Below are 14,688 nucleotides of genomic sequence, written 5' to 3'. Positions count from 1 at the left end.
CCACCTGAACATGGCCACCTGGAAGCTCGAATTTTGAATATCATATTTGTTTTATTATCTATTTCATATTTTGTAAAAAGTTTAATGAATTTTTAAATAACAAGCTCAACGATCACAAAGCAAGCAGTAGCAACACTGTACGGAATAAACCATTTTTATCTCCAGCGCGCGAGACTGTCTGTCGGAAATTTTAAAGAAAAATGTTTTTAAATATTTTGAGATTTTGCTGTTGAATCGAATTTTATGTGTAGGAGGCGCCAAGAAAGGGATGTTTGATAAATAAAGTAAACATCAAAACGTTAATAATAAAAAGGCCAAAAAAATTTGTAAAGCCAACTCAGTAAGAAAACTGAACATTGAAATGATGAACTGATTAAATACTGGACCCCCACCTTTGCACTTAAACCATAAAATTCAATTCAACAGAAATATCGCAAAAGGGTTTTAAAAATGAGCATCTCTTTAGAATTTCCGATTCAGATTCTCGCGCGCTGGAGATAATTTTTTGGGGGGGGGTACAGTGTTGCCACTGCTCGCATGGAAATCGTTGAGTTTGTTAATCAAAAATTCATTAAAGTGTTACAAAATATGAAATCGATAATAAACAAATTCCAAATTAAGGCTTACAGATGCCCATATTCGGTGGAGGATTACGTTATTCAAAATGTGATGTCTCTAGGTACTGTCATTTTATCACAATGTGAGAAACATACATACATTTATGCAAATTCTTCATTATTTAATTTCTTTAAATATAATGCAGGGCTGGCAATAATTTGAAAAGTGATACCGCGTTTATAGTGATTCAACGCAGAATACCAAAACGAAATTAATAGCCCTTTGGGCTTAAAATAATAATAATAAAAAAAATAAAAACAGAAAAACGTATGCTTGCTATGCTGCCATTCTTTCGTCTACTGAAGGTTTCTGTACGGAAATTGTTGAAATATCACGTTTGTTTGTTTCGTATTATGGTACGCATTACCGCAGGTAGCAACGGCACAGGGCTCCATTTTTTTTCAATAATTTCCCGTTACAAACACTAATTCATTTTAAAAATATCCTCAGATATAATTTTCAATTCAAAGAAACCTCTTTCAAAGAAATAACAAGTAAAGATTTAAGCTTTCGCACTGTGAAGCTCTGGTCAGTAGACGAGGCGACGAACCCAGTGACGTCACACTGCTTCCCAACTGGGTTCGTGTCGGCATCGTTCCCTCTCAAACGGATGACCTAGCCCTTCTTTTTCTTTAGCCCTGTATGCAGCCAGCCGTTCGCCAAGATTTGAAACTTGGATCGAATTACCACTGTTCAGCGACTTTACTATTTAGCCTCTTCCTAAGAGGAAAAGTCTATATTAAACTTTACACATAGAGAAAACCACAGAAAAGCCCGTTCATTGGAATTCGATCCTCGAATATCAATCTCCAGCGGTATATGTATATGTAAGAGAAAATTATTTTCTGGGAGTTTTATTTGACTTGTTCAGTGGAAATATGAATGCATTTTTTCAAATAACGAAATTTACAAATAATTTATTGACTTCAAAACAAAACGTATAGTACTTTACTGAGATATTTTAATGTGATACTGCTGAAATTTAGAATGATTTATTCGTCTAATGAATGATTGTTAAGCTGGTTGAAAATAATTTATGTTGATGGTTTATTTGTAATTTAGAGCTTAATTTAAAATAATATAATAACTCGAAGGGAAGATAAACGCTTTTTTTGGGGGGGGCATCGTATGATATTTCAAACTGATTAATAAAAAACTAACTGTGTATACAATCCTCTCAAATAATTCTTAGAATATCTCGCGCTGATCCTAACGACTTCCTTTTCCTTTGAGGAAGACGAAGTTCCGGTGTCAGTTTTTCATTCGCCAGATTTAGTTGCGTTAGAAATAATCCTTTTTTGTCTTGTCATATCTTTCCCGATTTAGCGAGGTGTTGGTTTACCAGAGGTTTTGCTTAAGCTGGTCAGTCATTTTCAGATGAATGGGGAGAAAAAGGTTTCGTAATTTCCTTTCAGACGAAGTAAGTGGCTGAAAGACGAAACTTCCGCCAATGATAATAAACTAATTTCGATATTATTAGATTTGCAGTCTTTTCCCTTTCCAAATCGTTTCTCCTTTCCGGTAAATTTGAATTCCGATAGTCCATCCAGCGCTTGAATTAAAAGTCATTAGTGTTTTGTGAAATTGTGCGAAAACAAATAATTCAAAAGAAAGAAAAGGTGATAATATTTTTGATGTCATTAGATGACCAAGAATAAATAGGAGACCATCCAGAGCGTACGTAATGGGGGAGGGAACAACAGTGCACAAATTTATTAATTAGTTGTAAGGAACTTCCTTTTTATGGAATTATTTGCTGGATTATCATAATTTTTGCTTCTCCCACCACTACAGCGTGTTTAGGGTAAAAGTCATGCGGTTTAATTTTAAAACTCAAGGAAAGATTGCAGTAGTGTTTTGCCATAAGACCCATTTTGATTTCATTATTAAATGAAGGAATAATTTGGCATATGTGATATCCAGTTAGCTGAGATAAAGGGATTTTATGAATTATTTAAACGAAGATTATTTTGAAGAGATTTAATTAACAGCCCGCTTATTTTAGAGAATGTGAGATGGATGGACATTTTTTACTTTTTAATAAAAAATATTTTTGTACTGCTTAACGGTTGCGTATTTCGCAAGTCACTATAACGGGATCCAAAAACACAAATGAAAGGCTGTATGTTTAAGATTTTAGATAATTTTCCTTTTTCTTTTTTTAAATTATTATTTGGTAAAGGAAAGAGACGTATATAATTAAGGATGGGAGTAATCGAGATCTCACCTCTCGAAACATGTTTAGAACAAAATGTGTCATGTTTTATATAGTTGTATATGTTCTTGACTTGCATTCTAAAATGCCTTTTATGGAAAATTAAATGCAGTTACGTTTAGAATTTGTTTAGAAAAGGACACAGTCAAATTCCGGTATTTCATCAAGTTTTTGCAATTTTTTGACGCGATTTCTGTTTTAGTGACATTTATGTAATTTAGGCCGTTTAATTTTAGAAGGGAAATTCACGTCAATTTGTAGCTATTTTGAATTCTGTAGTTTAAGATTAAACATAACGTTATTCCTAATTGGCATAGTTTGAAAATTAATAAAGAAATTAAAGGAAATATACTGCCGACATTAATAATTTTCTGCTGTCTCACATCAATTTGCACTACTTCTGCTTCGCTGTAAACAAGCTTTCTAAAGTCCACTAACTGAGCATATGCGGCGACGCAATTGCCGACAGTTTTTCGCAGCATAACGCGCCAAGGCCCATTGGAGTAGCACATGTAGTTAGTTAATAAGGTATCATTTTATCATAAAATCAAACTGTAGATTGCAACTTCGGCCTCTTCGGGCAAGGAAGATGATCATTAGCAGAGTTTGACTTCCAGACTGAAACTGAGAACGCGAATTTGATTAGCCTCTACGGCTTGTTTATTTGTGTGTTGCATGTCTCATTCCTTGCGAGTATAATGCTTGCTCTCTGTGGTGCCCTTTGGCTAATGTTCTTAGTGGTAAGACAGATGACCAACGGATATGACTAAAATTTCTCGCGAATATTCAATCGCTAAGGGCACCTTCGTTGGGAAAAGGGAAGTGGGCTTACAGCCTGGAAAACCAAAAGTCGGCCACTTGTAGACTTTGGCATATGAAAAGTAAAAATGCAGTGTTCAATTAAGAAAGTGGCAAAAGCTTTCCATCTGAAGTTACAGCAGTGTTACCAGAAGATTTGAAGCAGTAGATTTATACAAAACTGTAGACAGAACTCTTAATTGTGCTAGTTATAAAGAGTGAAGACACATAGTAAGAGCAATTGAAACAGAACACAGAATATTATTTAAATAAAGGGCAATGCGTTTGGGCCCTTAGTGTTATTTTCACACCAAATTAAATCTGTGCAGATGGAATAAATTCAAGAAACTTAAAACAGAGATGGAAAGATTTTATTTAAGCCTAGTACGTAGGAGTTCCAGTATATGTTGTAGAGTTCTGTATTGGCTGTTGATGTGGGTAAAGCGATAAAGAGTAAAATCGGAAAACAAAATATCTGAATATTTTCTAAGAAAATTTTGTAACAGTGCAGATGAAATGAATTTAAATTGCGACGGTTTCAACGAGAAACATGAAATGCTGAATACAGAACATTTGGGCGGGGGAGGGGATAAGGAACTATTTTGACCTGAAACAAAGCCAAAATTAGTGCATTCAATGCCAAGGTTAAGATCTCCTGTTAAGAACTAGGCGCTCACTAGGAAATATCAGTTGTAACATTTTTTAGGATTATTTCAAGCTTATAAATATTTTGTACTTAGTTTTGAGAAACAGGAATCGTTATGAAGTACCTAAAACTATATCATTATAAAATTTACAAAAAATTGTAATATGTCATTTCTAACTACCCCGTTTTGCCATATTTCGACCCCGTGCTTCAGTATCTTTTCCTTAATTAAGTATCGTGGGTGTCGGTATTTCTATTCGCAGCTATAGAAGACAGTTTTCTTTAGCTACTTGAGTGACGGAAGTTGTAAAAAAAAAAAAAAAAAAAAAAAAAATGCTCTTAACGGAAACAAGACATTTCAGCTTTTAAAAACTTATTTTTCAGCTTTTAAAAATTTATTCCTTTTAGAGAGAAAATATGTTTATTATTGCACAGATTTGTGGCATGAATTGAAAATTTTAAAAATAATTTTCAGGAATGATTAACAGATCATGATAGCAGTGAATTAAGGAAGGAAATAAAACTATTATTTTGACGATGATGCACTTTTGATTGTTATTGATGATGATGTGTTATTTTGTTGATGTAATGATACTATGAAACTCGTTTCATAGATTGATTTCGTGATCTGATTAATTATAAGGTGGCTTTAAAATTGCCTGTTACATATATCGTAATTTAGATTTTTTTTTATTTTTTATTTTTATTTATTTATTTTTTTTTTTTTATAAAAGGAGAACACGCACCAATTTTCTGTAGAAAGATTATGTACCAGCGTTGCTTAATGGCCACCACTAAATTAAATAAGTTTTGTTCATTTCCCTTATGAATACTGTTCGTATTTTTTCAGTTACACAAAAATAATGAATAAATAAATGAGTACAGTTTGCTTTTCTGTTTCGTTTTTTATTTATTGAGGTAACTAACTAAAGAAATATATGTTTAGAAAAATGTTAATATATTCGAGACGAGCTGACGACAAATTTTTCGTTGAGAATAAGTTGATTCATACGTAATTCTCGAGAAAAGTGTTTGACTCGCATAGTGCTGTAACGAAAAAGATTCCGTACTTTTTAAAGAAATCAAAGGCTTAGAGATGGGTGCATTTTCCTAAAGAGCTATTTTAGTGTTCACTTCTATCATATAAAATATTTGTGCATATCAACGTTATAAACCTCTGTATTATAATATCTTGCTTTATAAAACGCCCATATAAAAACGTTACAGAATAATTTTAATTTCAATGTGTCGGTGAATTCAAACGATAGAAGTCAAGGATTCTCTTAAATTTTTAGGCGTCTATTAAGCGTATACTCAACATAAAAATAAATTTTTGTAAGGAATACAAGGAAATGCAGATGTTCTAATTTGTAGAATATTCCAAAAGGGAGTGGTCCTCTTTTTTTCATTCATTCTTCTTTCTTTTTAGCCGTTATGGAAACCCCCACCCGCAGAAACACACTCTATGCTAGGGAATCGGGGGCAATAGTTGTGGTTACGCTTCGCCAGGTGTGGTTATTCGAAATATTGTCCAGGTGAGCTTTCAGATGGTGAAGCATGTTAACCACTGAAAGGTGGTGGTGTCAGCTTTGTTGGAGCTATTTTCATTTATTGACAATAGCATAAAGGTAACGATAAAAATACGTTAATTAAAGTGATATTTTTCCAGTAATGAAAATGACTGATGTTATTAAGGAAATTAAGTTCTTTTCAACGACCTTCCCAACTTATTTCTGCATGCTGCGGAGTAAAAATTTACTGTTAATATTACAATTGCTGATGTTTGTTGTAGCCTTTTTTTATGTATTTACTTTAAAAAAATTATATCTGTTACTTGTTCAAAATTTGAAGTGGGATTTGCAGTTATGTTAAATAATTTTTTTGAGTACTTAAAACAATCTGGATTTGGGGAAACTAATTTTTAATAATTGTCATATACTTAAGCTAAGTATTTGCTTCAAAATTAACGTGAAATAATCACAATTAAATTCACTTGAGAGGTAATAAATTTACATATAATCGTGATCCACGTAAGAAATTTTTATATCTTAAAATTATTTTATAAACTTGTCACACAAGTAAGTATAACAAATGAGTGAAATTTTAGGAAAATTAAGCAACTGGTTAAATAGGCTTTAAATTTATCATACAGTAACTGCATTTTTTTAAATATATCTCTACTTAGGTAATACCATGCCATTTTGAAAACTTAATTTTTTTAAAGTCCACTATGTGTTTTCTTGAAGATAAGTTCAGCACTCTCTTTTTTCTCTTTTTTATTTATTTATTTTATTTTTATTTTTCTTAAGCTTGTAAACGTACTCTGTAACCAAAGCATTCATTATTTCTTTCTCATCTGCTCAAATATCTAACTTCCTCCTTATTGTGCTTACGTCAATAACGGGATTTTTCCTTTCCAAAGCGTAACAGGGAATATTTCATGAATCATATGAGGCTGAATCCTTGCGTGCTGTATAGCAATCAGCGAGATTTGCTTCTGCAAAGACCACTTTGCAATAGTTTTATGAAAAATACTTTTCAAGGATACTAACTTTTCTCACATAAATGGAAAGGAAACTGGTGCAGATACGTAAGAAAATGGACGATGTTTTTTAAGTAAGTAAATTAAGTATGCTTCAACTATCAGGTGTTTCACGTTATCTTCCTTATCTTATTTTCAATTGGAACTAGAAGGCTAAATACAGCCGCTGTACAGTGGCGTCGTGATTTAAAAAAAAATTAGATAAAAGTTCAGTGCTGTTTAAATATCTAATACATAGAAATAACGCCACGGAATTTCACTAATGCTTGATCCTATGATCAATCATCATTTAGAATTACGGCTAGAACTTGTGTTTTTTACCTTCAAAGTGAGTTTCACTTCATGATTTATTTGATAGATGATTTTTTTTTTATAATTGTAGTGCAATTGAAATGGATGCATTTGGGGGGGGATATCGACAAAAAAGGCCTTGGGTGAAAGTTTAAAAACAATTACGTGATTTAGAAGTCAATGAAATTAGCTTAGTTTAATTTTTAACTCTCCCAGAAAAGTTTGTTGCAGATGAAAAAGTTTTCATTTTTTTCTTTCTGTGATTTATTATTAAACAGAATTAAATTTTTAAAATGTTCCTTTACTTAATATCCTCTCTGTATGTAGACAGGCCTTGTGTTCATTCCGTAATTTATAAACTCTATTCTCATTCAGTACTGAGAGCAATGATGATCATCTCTCTCAGGTCTGTGAGATACTTTTCTATGACTTGCAGCAAGCTTAAACTACCACGAATTTTCGAATGTGTGTATTCTTCTAATTATCTTAGGTCCATCAAAAGACTTTCTAAAAATATTAGCATTGAAAAAAAAATTGTGAATTCCCCCCCTGTAACTTAGCGTAGTATTTTACTATTTGAGTTCCCCCCCCCGAAAAAATCTAGCTTCGGAGATCTTGTTATAGCTGGGTTACATATTTTTTAAAAAATAAATAAATGAATAATAATAAATATAAATAAGCTCTTTTATCAACGCTGGCTACCAGGCTACATAATAAACAGCTGCAGGTCATCTGTCGCAAATCAGCCATGAGCGCTAAACAAGGTCGAGGTTGTTTTTATGGATTTCTCTTCGATAAACCGTGTGCGTTTCAGTGCTTTGGCAAGTTGTTTTAAGGGTTTGCGAATTTTTGTCGCAGTTATATTTTCTAAAAAAGTAATGTTCTCGTATCTTTCAAAAAATACTGCACAGATAATTTTTCTTATATTATTTCATCAAGGAAAAGCAATCCTTTTTCTGATGTGTATCGTTTATCATTACGGTTGCTCTGTTTGGTTCAGTGGAAGAGCTGTGTTCTTGTGCATATATGCTCTTAATAAATGATTCTGAAATATAAATCTTCAGTTGTATGATAAAAATAATAAGCGTTATGTTAAAATAACGTTATGTTAAAATAAAAAATAATAAGCAAATAGAATTCGCGTAACCTAAGTGTTTATAAGGACAATGATTCCGAAAAGGTTCGATGGTTAAATAGAACCCTTTATTTCCACGAGCATTAGTTTAAGCGCAGCTAATTGTTGTTGTTTTGACTTATTTCATTTATTTGACAGTAATATATATCATTAATTCCGCAAAACATCTGCTGTTGACATGGGCCAGTTTCGTCTCAATTTTGAAGGAAAATCAAGCGGGAGAAGGAAGGGGTTGGTATTGCAGGTTTCTTCGGGTTATGTGCGTGCGCGTATTGTGTGTGGAAACTGAGTTTGCAGATTATTGGGTGTACCTGCCACCCATTACAATTAGAATCTAAAAAAAATTTCGCTTTACCAGTAACAGTAAGTGCAGATGAATACATCGTTGATAATTATTACTATCTGGAAAAGGGTTTCAAAAGAAAGGTGAAAATGAAACAATTCCAACACTTGCATAATATCGGAATAAGAAAAATTTTAAAACATGTAAGTACATTCTAATTATCATTAGAAAAATGCGTATTTAGAATCCTTGACAGTTGGAGCCCGTTGTAAAGTACCGAAAGTAAATGAAGATATAGGCTATTTATTCCTTGCACTGTTAAAAAATGGGAGAAAAATAGCGGTATTTATATATTAATGCAACAACACAAACGGAATAAATACCTGATTAAAATGCAAAATATATGTATGCATATAATAAGTATTTATTTTTACAATTATCAGTCATTATATTTCCACCAGCGGCCGAGCGGTAAAGTCGCTGAACATTGGTAGGTCACTGGAACATCGTGGTTCGAATCTCGGCGAATGGGCGTTTCAGCGGTTTTGCACATGTGTAACGTGTATACGAATCAGTTTTCCTTAGAAAGGCCTCCACGAAGGCATCCTTTCCCATAGGCAGATAGTCCTCGAGTGCTTTGCCATAATCACATAAAACAAAACCAGTCATTATTATTATTATTATTGTTATTTTTATTTATTTATATTTATTTATTTATTTATTTATTTTTGTGCTGAAAGTCGCCAAACTGCTTCGTGTCAAAATAACTTTCTCGCCTGTGAGCAGTTTACTTGGCAGTCCTCAGAATTCAACAAAAACTCGTGTCTCAAACATTCCACAATATCCAATGTTTGTTGTAGTAACACCAAGAAAAACTTTTATAAAGCAAAATGGATCTTCATGGCTGTTGTTAGGAATAAGTTTACGGTGTTTCTTCATTCTTAAAGATAGCGAAATTTGTTGCTAGTGTTCGCAATTAAACGATAATTGATTGACGTATTGTTTTACTGTAAAAAGGGCACTTTTTAAAAAATAACGTGTGAATTTTTTCATACACCAGATATGGCAATATTTGAAGTTAATTTTTTAAGTATTACTTTGGTAGAAGTCGCGAACTCCGGCAACCCTGTCGATAACTGTAAGTTTGAATAAGGAACGTCACCATCTTCGTACATGCTGTTTGGTTGTATTTTTTTGTTCAATGGCGGGCACTTGTCTATAACGGCTTTGGCCAGAAGTGGTGGCCATTTTATTGTGGAGGCACCTAATAGGCAGCTATCGCTACCTCCTATGAAGGGACAGACAATTATTCATGCCTTCTCCGGGATTTGAGCCCGGGCCCATAGGTATCGCAGTCAGGCTTCCCTAACCACTGTACCGTCTGGGCGGCCGTTTTGGTTTTATTAAAAGCTCGAAAGGCAAATTGTGATACTTTTTCGGCTTCAGCTGAATTTTGAAATACGCGCTTGTGGGATCTGCCTGCCAACAAAGAAAGTTCTGTGGAATTTTTTGCAAGATTATAATACTTTGCCCCAAAGGCGGGAATGTACAAATGTTGTATTTTGGAAAACTACCTTTTTTGGAAATGAACGTGAAAGTTTGTGACGAACACGTTCCGGCATTCGAAGCGGTAATTGGCTCAAAAATAGTTGTCTGCCATTTACTACAGCGGTTAGATTTATAGGCTGCTGGATTGAAGAATTAAAAAGTGTGAACTAATGCTTTCCCATTGCTTTGAAGCTATTCTTAAAGCGATCGTTACGAAATTGCCACCGGAAGAAAAACAAAAACGTATTTGTAAGTAGTTTTATAAATTGTTTTTAGGGATAAATATCGAACTAAAATTAAAATATGTGTCTAATTACATGTCGCTTGTGTGGTGACCTGGTGTGAAAGAATAGTCCCACTGTAGCTTATACATGTGGTAAAAACCGACTAAAATGGGTACCCAGTGTCCGGAGGTTCATAAATTAGGAGGCCTGGTTCTCCAGATTGGGGGTTGGCCGTGAGGCCAGCTACCTCACCATGTAAAAAAAGCTCTTGTTACGAAATCAGAGGAAGAATTTTATTTTTGAGCGAAAGGTCTTACGTTGTATTCTTGGTGAGGTCCAAGCGAATGGATCACGGAGAAGATCTAATTTATAACTCTTTAAAATTTACAAACAACCTGATATTGTAAAATTAATCAAATTACAGAGACTTAAGTTGGGCTGGCTATCTGGCTAGAATGCATGAGGATCGTTGCTGGAAGAAAATCTTTATGGCAAAGCTCATGGGAAATAGATCTCGGAGCAGACCCCCGCTAAGATGGATTGATTGTGTCGAAAAATATCTTAATATTTTAATGGTTAAAACCTGGAAAACAGTTGCCAAAAGTAGAGATGTTTGGAGAAGGTCAGGGCCCACCCAGGGCTCTTGAGCCATTGAAGAAAAAAATGACATGTATGATATGAAATAAATAACTTTCTCCTGTTTAAAATTACCATTCATCTTCCTCAAAAAATCTTCAAACTACGCGAAGGTGGTTGAGATAATACCAAAGTACCATTTCTTATTTAGAAAATTTTCCCTTTTTTTATGTTTCTTTAGGTTAGGTTATTTGAATATAGCAAAGCTCATATAGATATCTGCTTAGGGGGAGGAAAGCCTTCGTGAAGAACTTTCTAAGAGACACTGGGTCATATTCGCGTTACATATAAGGAAAACCAACCATGTGGCCATCCTGTTCGCCTGAAATAGAATCCGGATTGAACTCCCAGTATTCAGCAGTGTTAACCATTCGGCCACTGGTGGGTCTTCTCCATGTTTCTCTCCTTTAAGATTACTTTTGTGGCTGAGAAAATTCTCCTGATTTATAAGTTTGATAGACTGACAGGCGTGTTATATTAAAAAATGTGTGAAAATGGCAATTTTTATATCTGCCTTTGGGGAGGGGGCAAAGCTGTTTATAAAAATCATTCGAAATAAATCATTGAATATATACTAGATTATTCCAGTATATATTCCTAAACGTTCCCTGAATTAAACATTATGCAGGCCTTTACTGGCATCTTAAATTGGTCTTTGTACAGAGCTTGGTTACCACAGATTTTTGTAAATTAGTATGTGTAGATTGCATAAAATCAATGAAACCATAGTTTTCATCTTTTTTTGATGGAAGGTAGAAAATCAGTATTTGTCCTTTTATCTTTAACCTGTTGAAACACTAATTCACAGATATGAAATTTCATTCTTATATTTAAACGATTGATTTGCTGGAGTCTCATAAACGACCGTTTGAAGCTGCCTTTCAAACAGCAGATCAAACTGGTCAAGGTCACGGTTGTTTTCTGCCAAAGTATCAGACTGCGTGTGAATTAGCTGCGAAGTATTTATAGTAACATACTGCTGCCAACAATAAGGTTGAAGTTTCCTGTGGTATAATTTAACATTATCACTTACAATAACCTCGAAAAACCACTGCATTTCCATTCTTTAATTTCAGTAAACAATTACAGTTCTCAAATTTTGAAAGTTGTTGGTGCAGTGTTTTGCCTGCAAACTTAGGGAACCATTTATTACTTAATAATAATAATTATTAAGTAATAATAAGTGGAATAAAGAAAGAAATGCAATGACGCTTCAAAAACATTTTATTGACAACACTTATTTTGAAAACAAGAACACTGTTGCCAGAGATAAGAACACTACATTTAATTTAGCAATTTCGAATACGCAACGGTGACGCATATATCTTTCTGAATAAAATTGTTTGTCGGTTGTTGTTCTTAACGGAAAAGAACCAAACTTATTTTTAGGAAAATAAACCAAATCAGGTAATTCAGATTTAAATAATTTCTCTGCTTATTACAAGGGCATTTTGCTGATAAGATAAATTGAGATAGCCAGTTTGACCGCGAAGATGGTTACAGAAGATATTAAATGAAACAGACCGTCGACCATTTATTACCGAAAATGAAAACAGTATCAAGAATATTACGCTTTTAAAATACCATAAATAGTGCTAATAAAATTTTATTACTTCATGTATGGTATTTTAAAACTGTGCATTTTGATGTGTTTCAGTCTTAAAAGTTAACATAGTTTCTTTTTTAAGGGAATTTCTAATTTTTAGTAACCAGTTTAGCGCCCCTTAAAATTGTTTACCTGAGGCAAATGCTTTTGCTTGCCTCCCTCTTGTCAAGCTGTACCCCAGATTTTTAAGCTAATTATAACGTTATTATGAGGTAAAAATATGTAAACCTAAAATTTAAATTTATTTTTCTAAATTTTAATTTTGCTTCTTTTAGGGAAGGGGCTAATTTTATTTGATTTTGCAATTTAAAAAAAAAAAAAAAATTACTCTAATGAATATCCAAATAAGGGAAGGTAAACTTTTGTATATAAAACTATTTTTAAGCACTGTAAGTATAAAATTAGTAATAATTAATATGCATATAATAATGTTTATAAATTTAGTAGTGTGTCATTTAAAAGCAAAATTAAATGCTAATATTTATCTATTATATGTTAGTTAAATCGTCATGAAACGCTTTACAGATTCTCTATAATGGATTAAAAACGGATCAAGTCGAACAAAATTTTTAAAATAATTACTGAGAAAAAATTCGAATCACGCAGTTTAAAATTTCATTATATTATTGTCTTAGTCTTTTTAAAGAACTACTTAACATAATTTTCTTAATAGCATTTCCTTTTCCTCTCATGCTTAGTGATGAAGCGTTCTTTAAAGGACTTTCTTGTACTTGGAAAAGACGGTCAGAAAATTAAAAAAAAGTCATCAAGAGTCTCCCACGAAAATTAATAGCTCTGGAACACATTCTGATTTAATTCTTTTGGTTTCTGTAGCAGTTTTGTGGTTCACCTGAAAGGGGCCGAAATTCCTGCCGCTAGGATGTTAAGAGAATTCATAAATTCCCGCAGCAGAAAAATCACTTTTTGTTAGCAAATCATTGTTATTTCTAAATTTATACAAACCGGTTAAAAGAAAAAGCATCTATTTGCTGATGTACGTCAATTCCACTTACTATCTGTATCCTCGTTCATTTTTTTGCCCTTCGACTAATGTCTAAGATAGCTGATAGCAGTGAGATAGTTTCTTCGCAGCTAGAGGCGAGTGGGAGATAAGCATGCAAAGAGAGAAACAAAGTTACCTCCTGCATTCTGGCTGAAACGTGCTTCATGGTGATTTCATTTGCAAGGACTGCTAGCAAAAACCGCCTGTCTCCCTGCCCCCCACTTCACATCATGGAGGTAGGAAAGGGTAGGACTTCCTACCTCCATGCTTCACATCTTACCTCTTTTCATTTTCGCTTCAGCTGCTTTTCCTCAAGGTTCTTTAATATACTAAGGTTAGGCCAGGAACGGAAAAAGCGTGCCATTGGTTGCTGGTAGTGACGTCACCCGGGAGACAAGACGCATCGGCCGACGCGTCTGCTACATGATTTTGGTAATGGAAAAAATGTAAACTAAAGCAAAATGATCATTTTATATGTGGTAGATACACCGGAAATACCGGGTATATACTTTCCGATTAAGTATTTTGTTAAAGAAAATGTTTATTTTATGCACAGAATTCGTACGAATGCTGAAAATAATTGTAAACATTAAATTCTTTTCGTAAAGGAAAGCATTAGAAAATGAAAAACGATATTTAAGTTAATTAAGGGAAATAAATATTGTAAAACAAGGTATTTTTCAATATTTTTTCGTAGTATTGTTTGCACTAAATAAATCTTGTTGAACAGAACACATGATGGCATAACTGCTAAGACCATGGTAAAAACATAATCAAAAAGTATTATTCTATTTATTTTCATTGCTCATGCACTTTTTTTTTAATACAAATGAACTTTGACATTCCATGAGAAATATATGATCGTGATTTCAGTTTAAATTACATATCTCAAGCAAAAATATATATAAAAAGATTTGACTTAACAAATTCATATTTAAATACTATAAAATTCTACAAATTTCTTAATATCCGTCATTATACTTTTAAATAGTATACTCATCTCATTCTTTTTAAAGTGAAAAGTCACTTCATACTGATTCACTTCAGATTTTAGCAGAAGTGCGTATATTTTCACTATAATCTAAAAGTACTCTTATAATCCCTTACACTCAACAAGATTTCTATATAACATTTATCCTGACG

The 14,688-nt window shown here is 33.2% G+C and overlaps 1 protein-coding gene and 1 long non-coding RNA gene across 4 annotated transcripts in view; one reads left to right on the top strand and one right to left on the bottom strand.

Moving 5' to 3' along the window:
* The window catches only part of LOC118184519 (uncharacterized), a 30,737-nt gene extending 16,920 nt beyond the window's left edge, over positions 1-13,817 (bottom strand). Inside the window, exon 1 of the long non-coding RNA XR_004757442.2 lies at positions 13,682-13,817. This is a non-coding gene — a long non-coding RNA (uncharacterized LOC118184519). The remainder of the gene's footprint in view (positions 1-13,681) is intronic.
* The window catches only part of CtBP (C-terminal binding protein), a 181,936-nt gene that overhangs the window by 34,033 nt on the left and 133,215 nt on the right, over positions 1-14,688 (top strand). Inside the window, exon 1 of one of the 3 annotated variants that reach the window (XM_085807544.1) lies at positions 5,796-5,905. The exons of the other annotated variants lie outside the window; for them this stretch is intronic. The gene's annotated coding sequence lies outside the window, so the exon portion shown is untranslated. Of the gene's footprint in view, positions 1-5,795; positions 5,906-14,688 lie in introns of those variants that run through there. 3 annotated transcript variants of the gene reach the window in all.

The sequence above is a fragment of the Stegodyphus dumicola genome, chromosome X1, assembly GCF_044657685.1.
Source record: "Stegodyphus dumicola isolate Sdum_Otavi_A_Nest chromosome X1, ASM4465768v1".
Taxonomy (NCBI): Eukaryota; Metazoa; Arthropoda; class Arachnida; order Araneae; family Eresidae; genus Stegodyphus; species Stegodyphus dumicola.
The sequence above is the reverse complement of the archived record's forward strand: the minus strand, read 5'-3'. Positions and strand labels throughout refer to the sequence as shown.